This window comes from Prionailurus bengalensis, chromosome E2, assembly GCF_016509475.1.
Source record: "Prionailurus bengalensis isolate Pbe53 chromosome E2, Fcat_Pben_1.1_paternal_pri, whole genome shotgun sequence".
NCBI lineage: Eukaryota > Metazoa > Chordata > Mammalia > Carnivora > Felidae > Prionailurus > Prionailurus bengalensis.
In genome coordinates, this window is record NC_057352.1 from 45,794,356 (window position 1) to 45,815,753 (window position 21,398).

At 38.9% G+C, this 21,398-nt stretch overlaps 1 pseudogene; it reads right to left on the minus strand.

Moving 5' to 3' along the window:
- Nucleotides 1-4,518: 4,518 nt before the first annotated feature.
- On the minus strand, nt 4,519-20,727 carry LOC122494319 (annotated as a pseudogene).
- Nucleotides 20,728-21,398: the final 671 nt, after the last annotated feature.

Consider the following 21,398-nt stretch of genomic DNA (forward strand, 5'->3'; position numbering starts at 1 on the left):
ATAGCAGGTGTGTGTGTGTGTGTACATGTATGTGTGTATAATACATATATTGGAATATTATTCAGCCACAAAAAAGAATGAAGTCTTGCCATTTGACACAACATGGATAGAGCTAGAAAGTATAATGGTAGGTGAAATACATAGGCCATTTTATATGTGTACAGTTATATCTGTGGGATAGATTCCCAGAAGTAAGACTGCTGGGTCGAAGGGTAAATGCATCTGTATTATTAGTAGAGATAGCTAGATTACTCTCCATGAGGGTTGTACCATTTAACTTTCCCATTAGCAGTGTACCCTCTGAGCCTGTTTCACTCCAACATTAACAGTTGTCAAAATTATGGTGATTTGTATGTTTTTTTTCTTTTTACTAAGGACTCTGTATCCTTTGTCCATTTTTATTTTGGATTGTTGTTCATGTATTCTTGAATTCTAGGTAATCTTCATAAATTAGAGAGATCAGGTTTTATAATATAAATCTTAAATTTCTCTCTTCCCAGATTAATCATGGACTTTAATTTTGCTTATGGTGTTTTTTTGTTGTTGTTTGTTTTTTGGGGGGGGGGCATGGATGAGGTTAAGATTCTTACTCATTCAAATTTACCAATTTTACATTGCCTTTGGATTTTGCAGTCTAACTTCTAGGGACTTCTTCACTCCATTGAAAAAATTTTTTTCTTAATGTTCATTTTTGACAGAGAGCGAGTGAGCATGAGTAGGGGAGAGGCAGAGAGAGAGGGAGACACTGAATCTGAAGCAGGCTCCAGGCTCTGAGCTGTCAGCACAGAGCCTGAAGTGGGGCTCAAACTCATGGACTATGAGATCATGACCTGAGCTGCAGTCGGATGCTTAACCGACTGAGCCACCCAAGTGCCCTATTTTGGTCTGTTTGGTCTATTTATGACCATTTTGGCCTGTCTCTTCAGTCACCAGTTACACATTTTTAATTAGTGTGCTAATAGGTCTATTTCTTACATTTCTTCTCTTCAGAGTTTTCCTAGATATTTTAAAATTTATTTTTCTGTATGAATTTAGAATCAGTTTGTCTAGTTTTAGGTAAAAACAAAAAAACAAACAAACAAAACCCCCACCTTGTTGGTATTTTATTGGATTGCATTAAATTAACTGAGAGAGAATTGACTTTTAAGTCTTTCTTTCCAAGAATACAGCATCTCTTTTTCATATTACTATTTATCCTTTGGTAGTAGTTCTTTTCCCCTGTCATTTGGTTTTGCACATTTCATATTAAGCTTGTTCCTAGCTGTGAATAGGCTCTTCCTTCCATTATACCTTTTAACTGTTGTTTTATTATATAGAGTGTATTGATTTCTTTTTAATTCTACATACTGCCACCTGATTGAATTATCTTGTATTTTGCTGTGGTATTTTAGTGGATTTACTGGGTTTACAGATACAAAATCATATCTCAAAATAGAGATAGCTTTGCCTTGTTTCAATCTTATACCTCTCAATTCTCTCTCTAGCCTAATTGAGTTAGTTCAAGTTAGTGTTAAATATGGTGATGACATCTTTGTGCCTAACGTTAGCATTAATACTCCCAATGTTTCTACATTATATCAGAAGTTGACCTTAGGGCTGATTTTATGTGTGTATAGATATGCACCTGCATGCACTCATCTACCCAGATCCCCCCAGCTGCCCCAGAGGTCACCTGTGGACAGTTATTTTCCATAAGTCAGGCTTCCTGGCTCTCTCTGCTTAAGCACATTCACTAACTGTGGGAGGGTGTTCTTGGCCTCTGTGAAGACGAGACAGGGTATCCTGTGGAACTCTTGGTTCCAGAGTGGCCCCTTCACCCAGTGAGGTTTGGAAGTCAATAGATCAAATATTCAAGCTTCTTCATCTCTTCACCTCTTTAAGAGATGTGTTCCACAGTCTATCAGAACACTATATTCTAGAAGGTTTAGGAAAAGGAGAGGATAGAGAGTATAGCTGTTACTGTTGCCCAGCATCTGGCATATGGTAGACACTCTGCATATTCTCTCTGTGGAGAGGCTGGTTAGGGATAAAGGAATACAGGGTGCTAATCTTACCCAAATGGCCCTGGGTGCCCAGGTTTGTTGAATCTTGGGTAGTCTTCTGTGGAATCCTTGATCTAAGTGCAAATGGAATGGAACTCCTAGTGCTGCTCTTAAATCAAGGCATCTTCTGTGGCACATGTATTGGCAGTTCTCATAATAGAGGCAGAACTTTATCTGGAATCTTTTAGGATTTGCTTCTTTCTTTGACATTAGGAAAACTTGCCAGAATTTGTGTGTGTGTGTGTGTGTGTGTGTGTGTTACCTCCCCCACCCCTCTCACTCTTTTCTTCTTTGCCTCCTAGCAGACAAATTTACAGTTTCTGGATCTGTCTTATAAATCTTTTTTCTTCCTTAATCTCTGAGGTTTTTATGTTGTGTTTTGAGTGAATTCTTGGGCTATATTTTCAACTTGAATATTTTAATTTTTAGCTTTGTCCATTTTGATTTTAGATAACCAATTGAGGATTTAATTTCATTGATTTTTTTTTAATGTTTATTTTTTCAAAGAGCAAGAGACTGAGCTGTCAGCACAGAGCCAGATGTAGGGCTCTAACTCACTAGCTGTGAGATCATGACCTAAGCCACCCAGGTGCCCCTAATTTCAGTGATTTTTAAAAAGATTTTATTTTTTTAAGAGCAGTTTTTGGTTCACAATAAATGTAAGTGGAAGGTAAAGAGATTTCCCATATTTCCCATATATCTCCTGACCCCAGCATGTGCCTAGCTTAAGCCATTATCAACATCCTCCACCAGAGTGGTACATATCTTACCACCTGACCTTGTAATGACATATCCTGCTTAAAGTCCATAGTTGACCTTAAAGTTCAGTCTTGGTGTTGTACATTTTATGGGTTTGGACAAGTGTGTAATGACATATATTCATTATTATAATATGTATGTGTAATATTATATGGAATATATTATTGTATGGTAATATAGTATCATCCAAAGTATTGTCACTGCCCTAAAACCCTCATATTCCTCATTCTCTTACCCTCCAACTCCTGGCAACCACTGAGCTTTTCATGCTCTCCAAAGTTTTGCCTTTTCTAGAATGTCATGTAATTAGAATCATAGAGTATGTAGCCTTTTCAGATTGCCTTCTTTCACTTAGTAATATGCATTTAAATTTCCTTAATGTCCTGTCATAGCTTGATAGCTCATTTCTTTTTACTGCTAAATTATATTCTATTGCCTGGATGTACTTAGTTTGTTCATTCACCTACTGAAGAACATCATGGTTGCTTCCAAGTTTTTTGGCAATTATGAGTAAAGATGCTATAAACACCTGAGTGCAGATGTTTTTTGTGTGGATATGTTTTCACCTCCTTTGGGTAAATACCAATGAGCAAGATTGCTGGGTTGTATGATAATTGTATGTTTAGTTTTGTAAGAAATTGCCAAAATGTCTCCAAAAGTGGCTGTATCATTTTGTGGTCTTAATAGCAGTGAATGAGAGTTCTTGTTGGTCTACATCCTCACCAGCATTTACCGTTGTCAGTGTTCTGGATTTTGGCCATTCCAACAGGTGTGTAGTGGTATTTCATAACTGTTATAATTTACATTGATATGGAATATGATGTGAACATCTTTTCATATTCATATTTTTAATATATGTTTCCTTTTTGGTGAGGAGTCAAGGTCTTTAACCCATTTTTAATTGGATTGCTTTCCTATTGTTGACTTCTTTTTTGTAGTTGAAAGTATCTAAATTATTTATTGAAAGAATTTTTAAAAGACAGGTTGAATACAACCTCAGTCTATCATTTTGGTATATCTATGTTCCAGAAAAGGTTTAAGATAGTTAAACTGTTACTATGTTATATTTTGCTGTAAATTTTAGGCATAGAAATAAGTCTTCACCAGAGCAAATGAAATGCCACTTATGATAAAATATTACTAGGAACAACAGAAAGTTGTAAAATATGAAATTTTGGGTATCTGAATGATTTACAATCAAGAATGATCCATATATTTACTTTAGTATGCAAAACAGGAATCATGTTCAGCACTCTAATACAGTTATGCAGATAATTGTGGAAAAACAAGGACACTTGATCCTTTTCCTGAATTAGCAATAACAGACACCTAGAAAGGAGTGAGTAGGTTCCCTCATAAAGGTCTCAATTTCCTTATGAAAGAAAATGACTAATGTGCTAATTAAGAGAAAGGAAAATAATAATATAACCACTCAATGTCCATAATGTCTTTGCTGTTTACAAGGACCTTCCATATATTGTTGATCCTCACAGCCACCTTATGAGGTAGACAGGTTTCAGTTATGCATGTAAAAATTTTTTTAACATATATTTATTGTTGAGAGACAGAGACAGAGCATGAACAGGGGAGGGGCAGAGAGAGAGGGAGACACAGAATCTGAAGCAGGCTCCAGGCTCTGAGCTGTCAGCACACAGCCTGATGTGCGGCTCGAACCCACGAACTGCGAGATCATGACCTCAGCCGAAGTCGGACACTCAACTGACTGAGTCACCCAGACGCCCCTCAATTATTCATTTTAATGAAGTATTTTCTCCATAAACACTGAGAAATGCCCAGAGAAGTTTGCTCCTGGACCGTAGTATCCATGTATTTAAATAAGTAAAGCTTTAAAACAGATGTTTTTCTTACTACCTTTAGTTTCAGAGTTGCATTAAACATTTATTTTCACAGCGTACCCTTTACAAAGATAGTAAGAAATTTCTGAAGTCCACCTTTGAATTCTTTTGGGATTCACTCTGGCTAAGCAACATTTTTAATTGAGAGAAGTGTTTCTTAGTTTTGCTCACACTCTTTGAGGAGCAAGTGAGTGTTGAGTGTTGAGATGTCGGTGTCCTGAATATCAAGGTTGGGCTCTTGCATTTGGAACCACATGTATGATTTATGTTTGTAGAACTCAGAGTCTTTCTGGTGTCTTCAGGCCAAGTTTAGTCATAAGAGTGGTAGGACTGCTCTTCAGTGTGGATAGAAAGCTTCTACTTTCACCATGATATTTAACTGTTCTGTTGCATGTTTTACAAGTAATCAACACACTTTTGGGGTCTTTGTTTTTTTTCTCAATTTTTGCTTCTTTAAAACTGAGTGTATATTTTCTTGCCTCTCGCTAAGAAGTTTCTGTATTTTGGGTGGCAGTTTGGATTTGGGTTCGAGGTACTCTTGAGAGTTATCCAAGATGAGCAACCTGAAACAGTGTGCACATGTTCCTTCAAAAGTGATGTTATCATTGTGTGATGAACTGTAGACCCAGAGGAGACAGTGGGCCTGGCCTGGCCAGCTCTCCTGTAGTTGCCATGCTGTAGCCTCAAAGTAGTGCTTCTGCCTCTTGGCTGAAGCTGCTCCCTGCAAGATAGGAGACTCCAGGATCTGGCAGCCTGCTGGACTTTGACCTCTGAATCCCTTCCTATTGTTGACTTTTAAATTCTTGGTTTATTTTGGATAGTATACCTTTATCAGATGTGTCTTTTTGTTTTTATTTTTTTTAATGGTTATTTACTTACTTTGAGAGTGAGAGAGAGAGAGCATAAGTGGGGGAACATAGAGAGGAGAGACAGAACCCCCGAACAGGCTCTATACCATCAGGGCAGAGTGTGATGTGGGGCTCGAACTCATGAACCATGAGATCATGACCTGAGCTGAAATCAAGAGTTGGTTGCTTAACCATCTGAGCCATCCCGGTGCTATCAGATGTGTCTTTTGCAATCATTATTCACAGTCTGTGGCTTGTCTTCTCCTTTTATTTGTAAATCTTTCTCAGACCATGAGTTTTAAATTTTAATGAAATTCATCTTATCCATTATTTCTTTCATGGATTGTGGTTTTGATGTTGTATCTAAAAAGTTACTGCCATTCCCAAGGTTATCTAGATTTTCTTCTACGTTATCTTCTAGTTTTATAGTTTTGTATTTTATATTTAGGTATGTGATCTATTTTGAGTTAATTTTTGTGATGAACATAATGTCTGTGTTAGATTTATGTGTTTCTATGTGGATGTTCATTTGTTTCAGCACAATTTGTTGAAGACACTATGGTTGCTCCATTATATTACCTTTGCTGTTTATTTATTTTGAGAGAGAGAGAGAGAGAGAGAGAGAGAGAGAGAGGAGAGAGAAAAGGAGTGGAGGAGGGGAAGAGAGAGAGGGAATTCCATTCCTCTGGGCTTGAACCCATGAGTTATGGGATCATGACCTGAACCAAAATAAAGAATTGGATACTTAACCAACTGAGCCATCCAGGTACTCCACTGCTTTTGCTGTTTTTTCAAAGATCGATTGGCTGTATTTATGTAGGTCTATTTCAAGGCTTTTTATTCTGTTCCATTGATCTGTTTGTCTCAGTGACAAATTTTTGCTTATTTCATTTCTAATTTGTTTTTATTCATAGTTGCCTGCTCTTATTTTATGAATGCAATGTTCTGTCATATGTTTGTGTGTGTGTATAAATAATTTGTGCATGTATAAATATATATATATCAATTTATATACATTATACACATATATGTAAAATATTAAATATTAAAAAATATATAATATAAAATATTAATGGTGCAACAGTGATTTCAGGAGTAGATTCCTTAATGCCCCTTACCCATTTAGACCATCCTCCCTCCCTGTTTTTATATCCCTCCAGCAACCCTCTGTTTGTACTCTATATTTAAGAGTGATACATGTTTTGTCCCCCTCCCTGTTTTTATATTATTTTTCTTCCCTTACCTTATGTTCATCTGTTTTGTATCTTAAAGTCCTCATATGAGTGAAGTCATAGGATATTTGTCTTTCTCGGACTAATTTTGCTTAGTGTAATACCCTCCAGTTCCGTCCAGGTAGTTGCAAATGGCAAGATTTCATTCTTTTTGATTGCTGAGTAATAATCCATTGTATATTAATACCATGTCTTCTTTATCCATTCATCCATCGATGGACATTTGGGCTGTTTACAGAGGCTATTGTCGATGGTGTGGCTATAAACGTTGGGGTACATGTGTCCCTTTGAAACAGCACACCTGTATCCCTTGGATAAACACCTAGTAGTACAATTGCTGGGTTGTAGGGTAGTTCTATTTTTAATTTTTTGAGGAACCTTCAGGCTGTTTTCCACTTTGCATTCCCACCAGCAGTGCAAAAGAGATCCTCTTTCTCTGCATCCTCACCACATCTGTTGTTGCCTGAGTTGTTCATGTTAGCCATTCTGACAGGTGTGAGGTGGTATCTCTTTGTGGTTTTGATTTGTCTTTCCCTGATGATGAATGATGTTGAGCATTTTTTCATGTGTCGGTTGGCCATCTGGATGTCTTCTTTGGAGAAGTGTCTATTCATGTCTTTTGCCGATTTCTTCACTGGATTATTTGTTTAAAGGCTGATTTCCGGGGCGCCTGGGTGGCGCAGTCGGTTAAGCGTCCGACTTCAGCCAGGTCACGATCTCGCGGTCCGTGAGTTCGAGCCCCGCGTCGGGCTCTGGGCTGATGGCTCAGAGCCTGGAGGCTGTTTCTGATTCTGTGTCTCCCGCTCTCTCTGCCCCTCCCCCGTTCATGCTCTGTCTCTCTCTGTCCCAAAAATAAATAAATAACGTTGAAAAAAAAAATTTAAAGGCTGATTTCCTTTTTTTTTTTTTTAATTATTTTTTTAAATATTTATTTATTTTTGAGACAGAGACAGAATGTGAGTGGGTTAGGGGCAGAGAGAGAGAGGGAGACACAGAAGCCAAAGCAGGCTCCACGCTCTGAGCTATCAGCACAAAGCCCAACGCGGGGCTTGAACTCACAAGCTGTAAGATCATGACTTGGGCCGAAGTTGGACCCTCAACCAACTGAGCCACCCAGGCACCCCAAAAGGCTGATTTCTCAATGTAATGTTAATGTTTCCAAGTTTCATCCATGTTGTAGTATGTATCAAAACTTCATTCCTTTTTATTGCTGAAAAGTATTTCATTGTATAGATACACCACATTTTATTTATCCATTCGTCAGTTGGACACATGTGCTGTGAATATTTGTGAGTTTTTGTGTTGACATGTATTTTCAATTTTCCTTTGTATATACCTAGGAGTGAAATTTCTAACTCATATGGTAACTCTAGGTTTAACATTTTGAGCAACTGTCAGACAGTTTTACAGAGTGGCCACACAATTTTACTATGCCACAGTAAAGTATGAGGGTTTCAGCTTCTTCATGTGTCAATTCTTCCCTTGTTTGATGCCTTTTCTTTTGTGATGTTGGTTTTCCTAAAATGTTCAGTGATTCTTGGTTGTAGGCTCCTTATTTTGGAGATTCTTGGTTGTTGCTGTATACTGTTAAGTTTTGGATGTTCTATAATTCAGCAGATAACTATAATATGTACATAATTTTAAGCTACAATTAACCCGAATGCTCAGAAAATGGAAATGGATCTTCCTAATTAAAACAAAACAAATCAAGAACACAAAGCAAAAAACCAAACCCACTTTGCTTAAATTCATGTGTTGAAAATTCTTTAAAAAACATTTACATTTTTGTAAAAGGAAATTTACATAAATTTATGTTTTACTTCGAAACTGTGTTTGTAACATAAAATAATACTGGAATTTTGGGGATTTCAAACATCTTAATGTCGGTTATGTGAGTATGAGTGGCTCAGGTTGGAGATGATGATGATGATGATTTGTACAAGTTCCCTTGCTAAATGGACTCTGTCATCTCCCAGCAGTTCACTGAACATGTGAAGTCCCTTCCAATGTTGGAGCATCTTCCATGCTGATACCTGCCGAGCATGCTCCTGGCCACTTTTTGTGTCTTGATTCCAGCCTGCTCATTTGATAGAGAATAGAGTCAGTGCTGAGAGTATGCAAGGCAGTTTTAGGCATCAGAGAGAGGTACTGTTGAGAACGAGTCATGATATCTGTGCCTCAAATAGGCATTCAGGAAACAAGGCCATGCTCTCAGTGTGGCACATGGTCGTGCAAAGGCAGAAGGCCAGTACAACTTCCTGGACAAATTTGGCATTACCTAGGGGTGAGTGCTGTAGACTACAGTTGTATCTGGGTCTGAGAATGGTACCTGGTCCCGGGGGATTCAAGATTAGGAAAGCAAAGTGAATTACAAATGTAAGTGACTATGGAGCTGGATCTTAGCTGTGAATCCTGAATGGGCCATACCTAATTTATTGAATTGGTCTTTCTTTCATGTGCATAAAGTGGAGGTGGTGCCCTTCTGGGTATGCAGGATAACATACCCTACCAAGGCCACTAGAAAATAGGGTCTGCAAGTAAAGAATTTCCTGCTCAGAAGTCCTACATGTATTCCTATTCTACTCTGAACCACAGATAGGCACAGTAGCTCAACTTTGTTTCATAGAAGCTGGATCATCTATATTTTTATGCTAACTACATTTCCCACTGTGAGGTTTTCTGCATGAATCCATATGCTACGTTTCTCCCCAGAGTAAGAACTTCACTTTAGGTCAGGAAATTCCAATCTTATGGTAAGTTAATGTCACAAAATTTCAAATATTTCTACTTAAAAATAGTATTTCCTATGTGGTGGCCATTCCTTGTGGTTACTACAGGAATATACATTACACTGCAGTCATTAAAAAATACATTATTTGGGGGCGCCTGGGTGGCACAGTCGGTTAAGCGTCCGACTTCGGCCAGGTCACGATCTCGCGGTCCGTGGTTTCGAGCCCTGCGTCAGGCTCTGGGCTGATGGCTCAGAGCCTGGAGCCTGCTTCCGATTCTGTGTCTCCCTCTCTCTCTGCCCCTCCCCCGTTCATGCTCTGTCTCTCTCTGTCCCAAAAATAAATAAAAAACGTTGAAAAAAAAATTAAAAAAAATACATTATTTGTACACCAATATAATTGTTGAACAAAATGGATTCCTCCCTTGTGTGGGTTGATGTGTTCTTTTCTTCCCTGGCATGTTTTATTCCAGTGGTTGTCTTTTAATGTCTAATCAGAGATATTCCACAATGCATGCCTCCATTTGGCCAATTTCTTAGAATGTGAGTGTTTCAGGTCTGTAATACAGGAAAAATAAGAATCATGCTTTTTCATTATCAGTTCTGACTACTGGTGTTTGACCTAGGAGTTGGAAAAGTACTTTGTGATTGTTGGAGAACAGGCCCTTCCTAATATATGCATGGTGTCATTATTGTTATCTTGTGATCTACTTAATGTTATCAGATTATGTCCACCACTTTCCCCATCTGTTCTCTATGTTACCTTTTGAAATATTCCCCTGGGTGGACTATGTGGGATTTGCCTTTATGGCATTGTGTACTCGCTTTTGTCTATCAGCCCATTTTTCTACAAATGGATTGTGATCTCACTGCTTGTTGAGATATCCAGATTCAGGTTGTTTTTACAGTTACGTGTACTAGTCTGTAATAGTCTTGTTCCCAAAAGACTGAAAAATAAAAATTTCTACATTGTACAATTAAAGACAAAGTGTTCTAGTGGGAAGGCTTTCTGTTTTTACATGGGAGGATATAGTATGTATACACATAATTTGAATATCTTTTTAGAAAACATGCTGTTGACTTATTAAAAATGCAAATGGGGGACACCTGGTTGGTTCAGAAAGTTAAGCATCCAACTTTGGCTCAGGTCATGGTCTCATGGTTTGTGAGTACGAGCCCTGTGTCAGGCTCTGTGCTGACACCTCAGAGCCTAGAGCCTACTTTGGATTCTGTGTCTCCCTCTCTCTTTCTCTCCTTCTCCTACTCATACTCTGTCTCTCTCTCTTTCAAAGAAAATTATTTTAAATAAATTTTTATTTATTGATTTTTGAGAGGGGGAGAGAGAGAGAGAACAAGCGAGGGAGAGGCAGAGAGAAAGGGGGACAGAGGATCCAAAGTGTACTCTACATGGACAGCAGAGAGCCCGATGTGGCACTTGAACCCATGAACCATGAGATCATGACCTGCGCCGAAGGCAGATGCTTAACCGACTGAGCCACACAGGCACCCCAAAATTTTATTTTAAAATGAAAATGAGGGATGAGATCAGGGATAGAGGAACTTCTATTTTAACAGAATAGCCATAATTTTCTTCTGCTGCTAGTGATGGGAATGTAGATACTGCTTTGTAGTTCTTCTAGAGTAATTCTGTAAACACATTTTCTTTTGGTGAAAAGAATCCTATCTCTCTAAGAGTACTTGTGTATCTTTTCTATGGACAAACTTAGTTGACTTTCATGGACTTTTAATGATTGAAGGATATTACGTTAACATTGTAGTATAAAATGGGATATTTCGACATTTTTTGGTTGCAAGTACTAAAAAACACAAACTAATATAAACAAATAGGGAATGATGTCTCAACTGCCTGAAAAGTCCAAGTGGGCTTTAGTGCAGGTGGATCCAGGAGTTCAGATTTCATCACCAAGACTTACCAAACTCTCTCTGCCTCTTTGCTGTCTTATGTTGGTTTGTGCTCAGGTAAACTCTTACATGTGTTGGCGGGATAGCTCCCAATGGTTCCAGACTGATAGACATTTTCCAGGGGAAGAGATCATTTTTATCTTGAATTCTCCAGCAGCAAACTAGGAATTAAGCTCTATTAGACTTGGGTTATGTGCCCATCACTATTAGGAGGATGTATGCTGATTGGCAAGGCATCACTTGCTCCTGGATCTGGAGTTATAATCCTCTTGAACCACCTGAACCACTGCACAGAGCATTGAAGTAGAGTGATATCTACAGGAAATCCCACCTGCAGGATGCTAAGCAGGCAAAAATAGCAACTGTTTACTACAAGTGGTGACTTGGAAGACACATAGGATTTTCCCAGAGCACAGAAAAACTTCGGTACACATCAAGGAAAGCAGTACATAGAAGAAACACTGAATTTTTTTAGTCCTAGTGTTGCCTTACAGAATAATCAAAACTGATTCTTTCATTATGATGCACCTTATTCTTAATAATTAAATATATAACAAATAATGACTTTTACACTCAAATATTTAATTTTTGTTCCAGAATAGTAAGTATAATTTGTTTAATACCAAGGAAAAATGATTAGCTACCTACCTACACACCAAATCTTGAAACTTGACTTAATTATCATCTGCCATTGAATATTTTATTTTTCAGGTGAGAAGTCTGTGAGGCAGAGAACTATACTCCCCAGAAACAGTTTATGCTTAGAAGCAAATTTTGTATTTGCTGCTATCTGACTTAGAATTGAAAAAGGTGAGCCCAGTAGGGAGAAGGGAAGTACTGACATTTGCAAATTAAGCTGCTGAGAACAGTACTTTAAGTTGATCTGTGAATTTTCCTCATCATGGTGTCTCAACCCACAAACATGGTTGAGAATGACTGTCACATGGTTGATAGTCATTTAGTGAGCAGGAAATAAATGGGAGAGAAACATGGTCAGCTAATACAGACTCCCGTTATTGCGCTCCCCTTGCCACAGGGGGAAGTTGGTTTGCTTTCTCTGGTGTTGCGCAGGTGTAGGCAAGAATCTGATTTCTTGGTGGAAGGAAACATTCCTCATTGGTGGGTAGCAACTGCAGTACAACTTGTGGAGGAGGAAATTTCCAGGTGCAGAGGTTGCAAGAATGGGAGAGGACAGTCTGTGCCAAGGTAATAGGATCACGGAATCACAGAATGTTAGAGGTAAGAGGGATTTTTGAGATCATCTAGTCCCACATGTCATTTCATACAGGAAGAGAATGAGGTGATGTGACTTATGTAGGGAATCTTTTGTTCAATGTGTGTGGCACATGGCCTAATGGGGAAAGTGTGACCTTTGGAGGCAGACAGACCAGTGTATACTTGCCTTTCTTCTCCTAAGAGTGCAATCTTGAGCCACTGACTTAACATCAAAGTGCTTGGGACATGCAGTTGTTTACTGGGGCATTAATAGTGATAGTGTAGGTAAAGCACCTACTGGAGTGCCTGGCAGATAGTGTGTGTTCAGGAAATACTAATTGACTTCTCTCATGCTAAGAAACACCTGACTCTTTTTTTTTTTTAATTTCCTTTAGTTAAATATGTGATCTCTATCTTGAAGAGCTCTTGTGAGCCTTTACTTTATAAAACCTAGCACAGTGTCACTGATGAGTGCCAATAATCCAATCATATTTTATTGATTTGACTTCTTTGAACCTAAGCCTTTATCATGAAGCAGGGGGATAGATCTGAGTTCATATTTACTTGATAATATTAGGTGCTTTGTTTCACATCTTAACATGGAAGTCAAGGCAAATATAAGTAGAGATGACCATAGTTACATGTAACACAAAATGATTTCAGAACTTGAACCTGGTTTTTTCCTCCTTTTTTTAAATCTCCCATCTACCCACTCACCCTCATTGCCAAGTTCCCACCTTACTGGCTTTCAGTACATTCCTCCAGAACTAAGTTTCTCCTCCACAACCTTGAGTCTCTGCCTGAAATGTTCCTTTCCTATTCTGCTTGGCTCTTTGTTGTCATTCAGCTATTTTAAAAGCTCTTTGCTGGTCAGCTCTCTGAGATGGCCCTCAGTCCTTCTATATCACATGAATATGTTACATATTCAATAGAACACTGTTTGCTTGTTTATTGATACTGTTTGCTCCCAATGAACTATTAACTTATAGTAAGTAGTTACCATAGTTATCTCTGTTATATGAATAACTACATAGTAACTATGTAGTTGTCTCTCTTGCTTCTCATTGCATAATTGCAATCTCATTGCATTGCCTAAGGCAAATGCCCAACATACCGACAAGTGCTCAATAAATATCTGTTGGGTTAACAAAGGTTGATTTGAATGACCCATATAGGTGGCATTGTGCATTATTAAAAGAGATCTGGGCCAGTATTCTAAAGCTACTTCTACCCCAGATTATGTAATTTGGGAAGAGAATTTCACCTTTTGAATCCTGATTGCTTTTCTGATAAGCTAAGGAAGTTAAACTAGATCACATAAGGTTTCTTCCAGCTCTTCCATTTTGTGATTCTGTGTCTTTTTTCGTCCCTGCTGGACAATTGACAGGGTTCAGAACACACTACCCCAAAATATGACACCAAATTTTAAGCTGAAGTAATTTGAGAAATAGCTGGTACAGAAAGGACTTTGTGACCTCTCCCTTCTTTCCTGAAGAAGGTACTAAGATCCTCGGGTGAGAGGTGCCCTTCTTACACCCAGAGGAAACTCTTATCTGCCAAGATGGCGGAATGCTGAGAGGAAGTCCATACCAACAGGCCTTGCTCAGTTTCCTCCAGTTACTATTTTTAGCTCATACCCTTTTGCCCTATCAAGTATTCCCATCATTGTTGACTTTTATCAAACCTAGTATAAAAACTCAGGCTTGACTGCTTATTCAGGTCTTTCATTTTCTTAGGAATGCTTTAGTGTAGGGCAAAACTTAGATTAAATAAATACTTACATTTTTATCCTGTTCATTTGTTTTTGTCAGTTTAATTTTCAGGCCCAGCCAGGAATCCTAAGAGGATCGAGGAAAGTTTTCTTTGTCCTATACTATCTAACAAGAATTTACTTTTGTAAGTACAGGTGATCTTTTAGATGGCTTTTGTGTATCAAAACACAAAGCACATGCCAGCTGGTAGCTGATGAGAAAGAGGTATTATCCAAGAAAGAAAGAGTAGCTTTACATGGGGTGAATTATTCCAATACTAGTGGAAGATACATCCATAAGCACTAAATAATTTTTCTGATAAATGGAAGAACTGTAATAGCAATTAAAATAAATATACCATTCAAATTATTCCTTACTATGTAATTTTAAGAAGAGTTATATAGGGGTACCTGGGTGGCTCAGTTGGGTGAGCATCCGACTTCAGCTCAGGTCATGATCTCATGGTTTGGGAGTTTGATTTGAGCCCTGCATTGGGCTCTTTGTTGTCAACACAGAGCCCCCTTTGGATCCTCTGTCTTCCTGTCTCTCTGCCCCTCCCCTGCTTGTGTTCTCTCTTTCTCTCTCTCTCTCTCTCTCTCTCTCTCTCTCTCTCTCTCTCTGAAAAATAAATAAATACTTAAGAAAGAAGAGTTATATAAAATTACAGGTCTTTTGTGATTTGCTTCATGAACAAATACTAACAATTTGCGGAATTCTTTTCCTCTCTCACACCATTTGCCTTTCACAATAGAGAGTACTATTTAAATACTCTATTTTAGTTTCCTATTGCTGCTTTAATAAATTAACACAAACTCGAGAGTTTAAAATATCACAGATTTCTAATAGTTCGGGAAGTCACATATCTGAAATGGATCTTATTGGGCTGAGATTGAGGTGTCAGCAAGGCTGTGTTTCTTCTGGAGGGTCAAGGGGATAATTTGTTTTCTTGGACTTTCCATCTTTTAGAATCCGTCCACATTCCTTGGCTCATGGCCCCTTCCTCCGTCTTGGAAACCCACAATGTCCATATATGTCTTTTTCATACCATGTCACTTTGGTACTCACTCTGGGCCTCCCTCATCCACATTTGAAGATCCCAGTGGTTACATTGAGAATTCCCAGTGTAATCTCCGTTTTAAGGTCAGCTGATTAGTAGCCTTAATTCCATCTGCAATTTTAATTTCCCTTTTCCAGATAATGTGTTCACAAGTTCTGCGAAACAAGACATAGATATCTTTGGGGGGCCATTATTCTGCCTGCCACACACTACTTGGGTCCGTGGGACCCAAGGAATTTAACAAAAATCCCCTACCCCTGGACAAGCAGAGCAAGACTAACTCCATTTTGTGCTATACCCACCATCTCATGTATGACCCTCACATGACCTACTTATTGCTTAAGACACTCCCCACCCTAGTCAAGCCACTGAGCACACCCTTCCTGGAAACCGGCTCATATAGGAATGTGGAACCCCTAAACGCCAAAGAATGTAAACCCTGCCTTTTGCCCGCCAATTCTGACCAGAGTGATAGGCTAGTTCAAACAGTTACTATAGGGTAAATTGTAATTCAATTGGCCACCTGTATGTGGACTGACATGACTATGCAACTTTCTGTGTGTGTTACAATCTCATTGGCCACTGGTCCCTATAAAACTGCTACGCCTCTTGACCTAGGGGTCCAAGTCCCTGCTCCGCTGTGTCAGGTATACTTGGGCCCAAGCTCGAGCTTGCAAATAAACCCTTGTGTGTTTGCATTGGTATTGGCTCCTTGGTGGTCTCTTGGATTCGAAATTGGGGGCATTACAAGAAAAAGAACAGCCTCTAAAGAAAACCCAATTCCAAGGCATGTGCTGAACTGAAAACAATTTATGTATTAATATGTGAGGATAGCCACATTCTTGATTTAAAAAAAAATTTTGTAATGTTTTTATTTATTTTTGAGAGAGAGACAGAGTACTAGTGAGGGAAGGGCAGAGAGAGAGAGAGAGAGAGAGAGAGAGAGAAACACAGAATCCAAAGCAGGTTCTGCAGACTCCAAGCTGTCAGCACAGAGCCCAGTGCAGGGCTTGAACTCACAGGTTATGAGATCACGACCTGAGTGGAAGTCGGTCGGTCGACTGAGCCACCCAGGTGCCCTGCCACATTCTTGACTTAGGAAGAAAGGTGATTTATGCAAAAATGTACAAATATGACCAACCGCACAATAGCAACTGAGGAGAACAAAGGCAAAAGAAAACAAACTTACAACTTGCAGCCCATTAACAAGTACTTGAGGCAGGCAGAGTGACCTTCCTCCAGGACTCAACTGCCTCATTGTAAATACTTTGCTAGACGCAAAAGGCAACCTTACCTTGACAGTAGCGGGACCTCCAGGATCCTGTAAGTCTTTAACATAGAAAAATCCCTTTAGAAACTTTTTTATCTCTACCTCCCCAAGATACAGGTGAGCAGTCGTCCTCCAAGTATATGGCCCTCTGATATACATCTGAGGGATCTAATGAACTTTATCTTAGCAGCTAGCCCCTCAAGGTCCTGTAAGCCTTGCTTCCAAATTCCTTAGAGGCTTTAGGCAATCCCTAACCCCCTCCCAACTTGAAAGTGTGCAATCATTCACTCCTTACAATCCCAGGGCAGCTCTTTTTGCCCGCTGGTCCTGTCCCCGTGCTTTAATAAAACCATCCTTTTTGTGCTGAAGATGTATCAAGGATTCTTTCTGGACCATGTTGGCTCCCGGACCCCAACATCTCACAGCAGAATCTGCTAATACTCCCCTGTGGAACATCAAATGTAAATTTCTACTTTGCCTAACCGGTAGCCAGATATACAGAGGAAGGAAAAGTTAACTTCTGGCTCTGATTCATCACTTTTATTGAAGTTAAATTCTTTTGTTTTAATGCACACTTGATTGAGCAAGCATTTATTGAGGCAGTTATGGTTTGTGGGAGAAAGACAGTTGAAGAAAGAACAAATGAATATAATGTAAATCAAATACTTGGCCCTTTTAAAGTAACTACAAAGACTTAAGTGTGTGTTCTTAATGGTAATTTTTACAAAACTCCAATAGGAGGCTTTGACAGTGATTGTTTTGGTGGGGAGATGGGTTTTCTTTTCACATGCTAATCACCTGCTCCTGGCGATATTTCTCTCCTTGACTGCAGTCACAGAATTGAATAATTTATGGAGTGAATTTTGTTGTAAATTTATTGTGTCACAAGCAGGTTGTAATTTCACTAACAGTTCACTTAAGTTATTAAGTTAAAAAAAATGTGGTTGATAGGATAGTGCATTTCGAGGTTTTTTTTTTTTCCTCCCTGCAAGTTCACATCTTACATATTTTCAAAACAGAGTACTTGCCTAATTTTTATTCAGAATCTGATATGCGAGAAGGAAGCACACATTAACATAAGTGGAATTGCATTTGCACACTGTTGTTGAATTTTAGAAGTCGTAAACAAATTATTGAAGATTTTATGGAGACAGAAATAACATTAAACCCCCAGTGCTGTGGAGCTCCTGCCATTGTTTTCTGAATAACTGTCCCCCCTTGCTGATGACGAATGAAGAGTTGGTGGTATAAAGGTGAAGATGCTCCTGGGAAGGGAAAAAGCCGCATTAATTCCTTTAAATTTTGTTTCAATTCCGAGGTTAAGATAATGACAAATTATCACTCCCCCAAATCTTATCCAATCCAAATGGAATACAATGGAGAATAGAAAAAAATCTTTAAAAATCTCTCACAGGGGTATCTGATTGGCCTTCATCTACATTCAAGACATTCTTAGGGCTTCTCTTTTAATGACCATTCTGCTGTGATAAGAGGAAACATTTGGCCACTGCAGAAACCTCTGCTTAGTTTCTGCCCCCAATGCTTCAGCATTCAGCAAACACACATTTAAGGTCTCCCGTTATTTACATTGAAATTTTTCTATTGACCCTGCCAGTGTGAATGAATTTCAAACAAGTCATTTCTTTCTCTGCATAGATGATTTCCCTAGGTTCCTGGTGGGGGTCACTTTTAATTCCTCTAGGAGTACCCTCTCTTCGTGTTAGCACCCTGAGGATTTGCTTTCTGTTTTCCACCCTGTTGCCTGCATGTGGCCCCCCTTTCCTCGCACCCTACCCTGAGTATTCCAACTCTTATGTGGGGGACGCTGAATAATAGCCACTATTCTTCAACAGGAATACTTTATAGGCCTTCAGAATAGACATTTTCACCATCTGTTACACAGAATCTGGAAATGTGATGGGAAAACAGGTTATAATTAACTAAAAAAGGGGCAAGACTGTGTATCTTAATGCATTTAGAGTTGAGGAAATAGCCTCTCAAATTTCCATGAAAAGAAACGCAGCTTGCACTTTTTTTTTTTAATTAGTAGAATTTTTTTGGAGCCATTTGGGATTTACAAAAAATTAAGGGGAAAGTACATATACTCCCTCCTCCCCCACCCAGTTTCTCCTGTTAACATTTTGCCTTAGTGTGTACATTTATTACAACAGATGAGCCAATGTTGACACTAAAATCATTATTAACTAAAATTCATCATTTACATTAGGGTTTACTCTTGGTGTTGTATATATTCTATGGGTTTTGACAAATGTAGGACATGTGTTCACTATTACGGTATCCTGTTGAAGCACAAGTCCGTGAAACTGTTCATCTATTTATCCCTACCTAAAGCTTTGGTAATCACTCTTCTTTTTATTGTGAAGGGGTTCAGGACAAGTCTCTCTAAAATGTGCCACTTGGGCGTGTGGAATATCTTGAGTTGAAGATAATCGAGACCCTGTAGACTCAAGAGAGTCCCTCACTTAACTACTTAGAAGACTCTAAATTAGGAGTCTTTCCCAGAGTAAGCATTATCACTAGAGATAAACTTTATCTGAGTCACCCATCTGTAAGGTGAGACAAACATTTAATTACCAAACATCTGCTCTTCGTATTGTCCTGTGAATTACCTTCCTCCCCTTGAAGTGCCAGGCCCCTATTCCATTTCTTAGCTCAGGATGGCATATATTCCTCATTTTACCTTTCTGTCTTTGAACTTCTTTATGTGATATTCTTATATGTATGGAATGAAATTTCATTTTCTCTGTTAATCTGTCTCTTGACAATTTAATGCTTAGACGAGCTGTAAGAACCTTTGAAGTGCAGAGAAAAAATTTTTCTTCCCAACAACTGTTGCCTAGTTGGGCCTTTTCCAGCATGTCATATAGTTGGAGTCATACAGTAGGCAGCCTTTTCAGATTGGTTTAGCAATATGCATTTAAGATTTGTCTTCTGTGGCTTGATAGTTCATTTCTTTTTAATTGGTGAATAATCAACTTATACTTTTAATTGTATAGCATTAAGTTGGAAACTCAGGTTTTGTGATACAGGTGAAAAGGAAAAAGATTAAACTTTCACTCTCCTGGGTCCAGGTTGGCATCTCATTTAACTAATTTAACAATCCACATGGGAAATGAGACTCATTAATTTGATTAGGCTTCATATATTCATATTAACATTTTCCCTTGGTTAATTATAAATGGCATACAGTGTCTAGTCTCTTGGTCACTAAGAAAAAGAGACTTGTTTTTAATGCTTTTAATATACACTTTATCTGAAGCCGGTTCAGGGAAGTTACAATTCTGTGTGTCTATATTTGTCCCATATGAGGCACATAGTCAATCCACAATTTTTTTTCAACACATACTGGATATTAGGTATCAGTTTGTACACTGCAAAAAGAATGGTCAGTAAGACTGGTGAATAAGGCTTAAAACATTTTTACTGTAAAGAACACAGAGGCAATAAACAAATAATAATTTAGGTCCTAAAAAGTTCTATGAAGATGATAGTTCAATGGAGTGGAGAGAGCATATGTGTATGTAGTCTCTGCAGGTATGCATAGGTGTGTGTAGTGTTTGTGTATAGTGTGTGCATTTTTAGTGTGTGTGAGTGTGTGCCCGTGTGTGTGTGTGTGTGTGTGTCAGGAGGCAGGTTGCAACTGCTTTTGCTAGGGTGTTGAGGGAAGGCCTCTAAAGAGGTGACAATTAATTTGATGAGCCGGCCGCAGACAACCATATGAACATCTGGGGAAGGGCATTGTAGGCAGAGGGAACAGCATGAGCTGCAGCCCTTACTTGGGAGCTATCTTTATCCTAGGCAGATGTGATTGGAGCAGAGCAAGTGATGGGGAAATGGAGATGTAGGAAAGGCAGGTAGGGACTAGATCTTATCTGGCCTTATAGACCAGGAGTTTTGGTTCTGAATGTATTGGAAACAGTTAACTTTACCCAGACAGAGGTCTGGCTTTTGCCCTCAGCTCCTGGGAGCTCTACGGGATGCCCTGCCTGATAAGTGTCTTTGTTTACCTGGTGGTCCTGAGTCATACTGGATAGTTTAACATTGTGATTTATTGTGGTTGTTTTGGGCCATACAGTAGCAACTCAACTTCCAGAGGGACTGGAGGTGAAAGATCAGGCATATAGATAACCAACCATATGTAGATGATTGAACCCCAATAAAAACTCTGGATACCAATGCTTGGTTGAACTTCCCTGCTTGGCAATAATACCATGAGTATTGTCACATATCATTGGAGGGAAGAGTTAGTTCTATCCATGACTCTCCTGGGAAAGGACAACTGGAAGCTCTGTGGAGAGCTATCCTGGACTCTTTCCCATGTTCCTCTTCCTTTGGCTGATGTTAATCTGTATCCTTACTTTGTAATAGACCCGAACCATGAGTATAATAGCTTTCAGTGCATTCTTTGAGGTTTTCTAGCAAGTTACCCAACCTGAGGGTGGTCTTTGGGATTCCCAAACTTATAATTGGTGACACAAGTGAGGGTGGTCATGGGGACACTAGAACTTTGTAGTGGTGTCAGAAATGAGAGTGATCTTGGAGTCTCCTTAAATCTGCAGAAGCCATTGGAGTTTAAGCAAGGGAAGATCTACATTTGATTTGTACTTTAAGAGGATGGCTTTGACTACTCTGTTACAAGGCTGTTAGAGTAGTCTGGAAAGAGGTGGTAGAGACTTAACCAGGAATAAAATAAGTG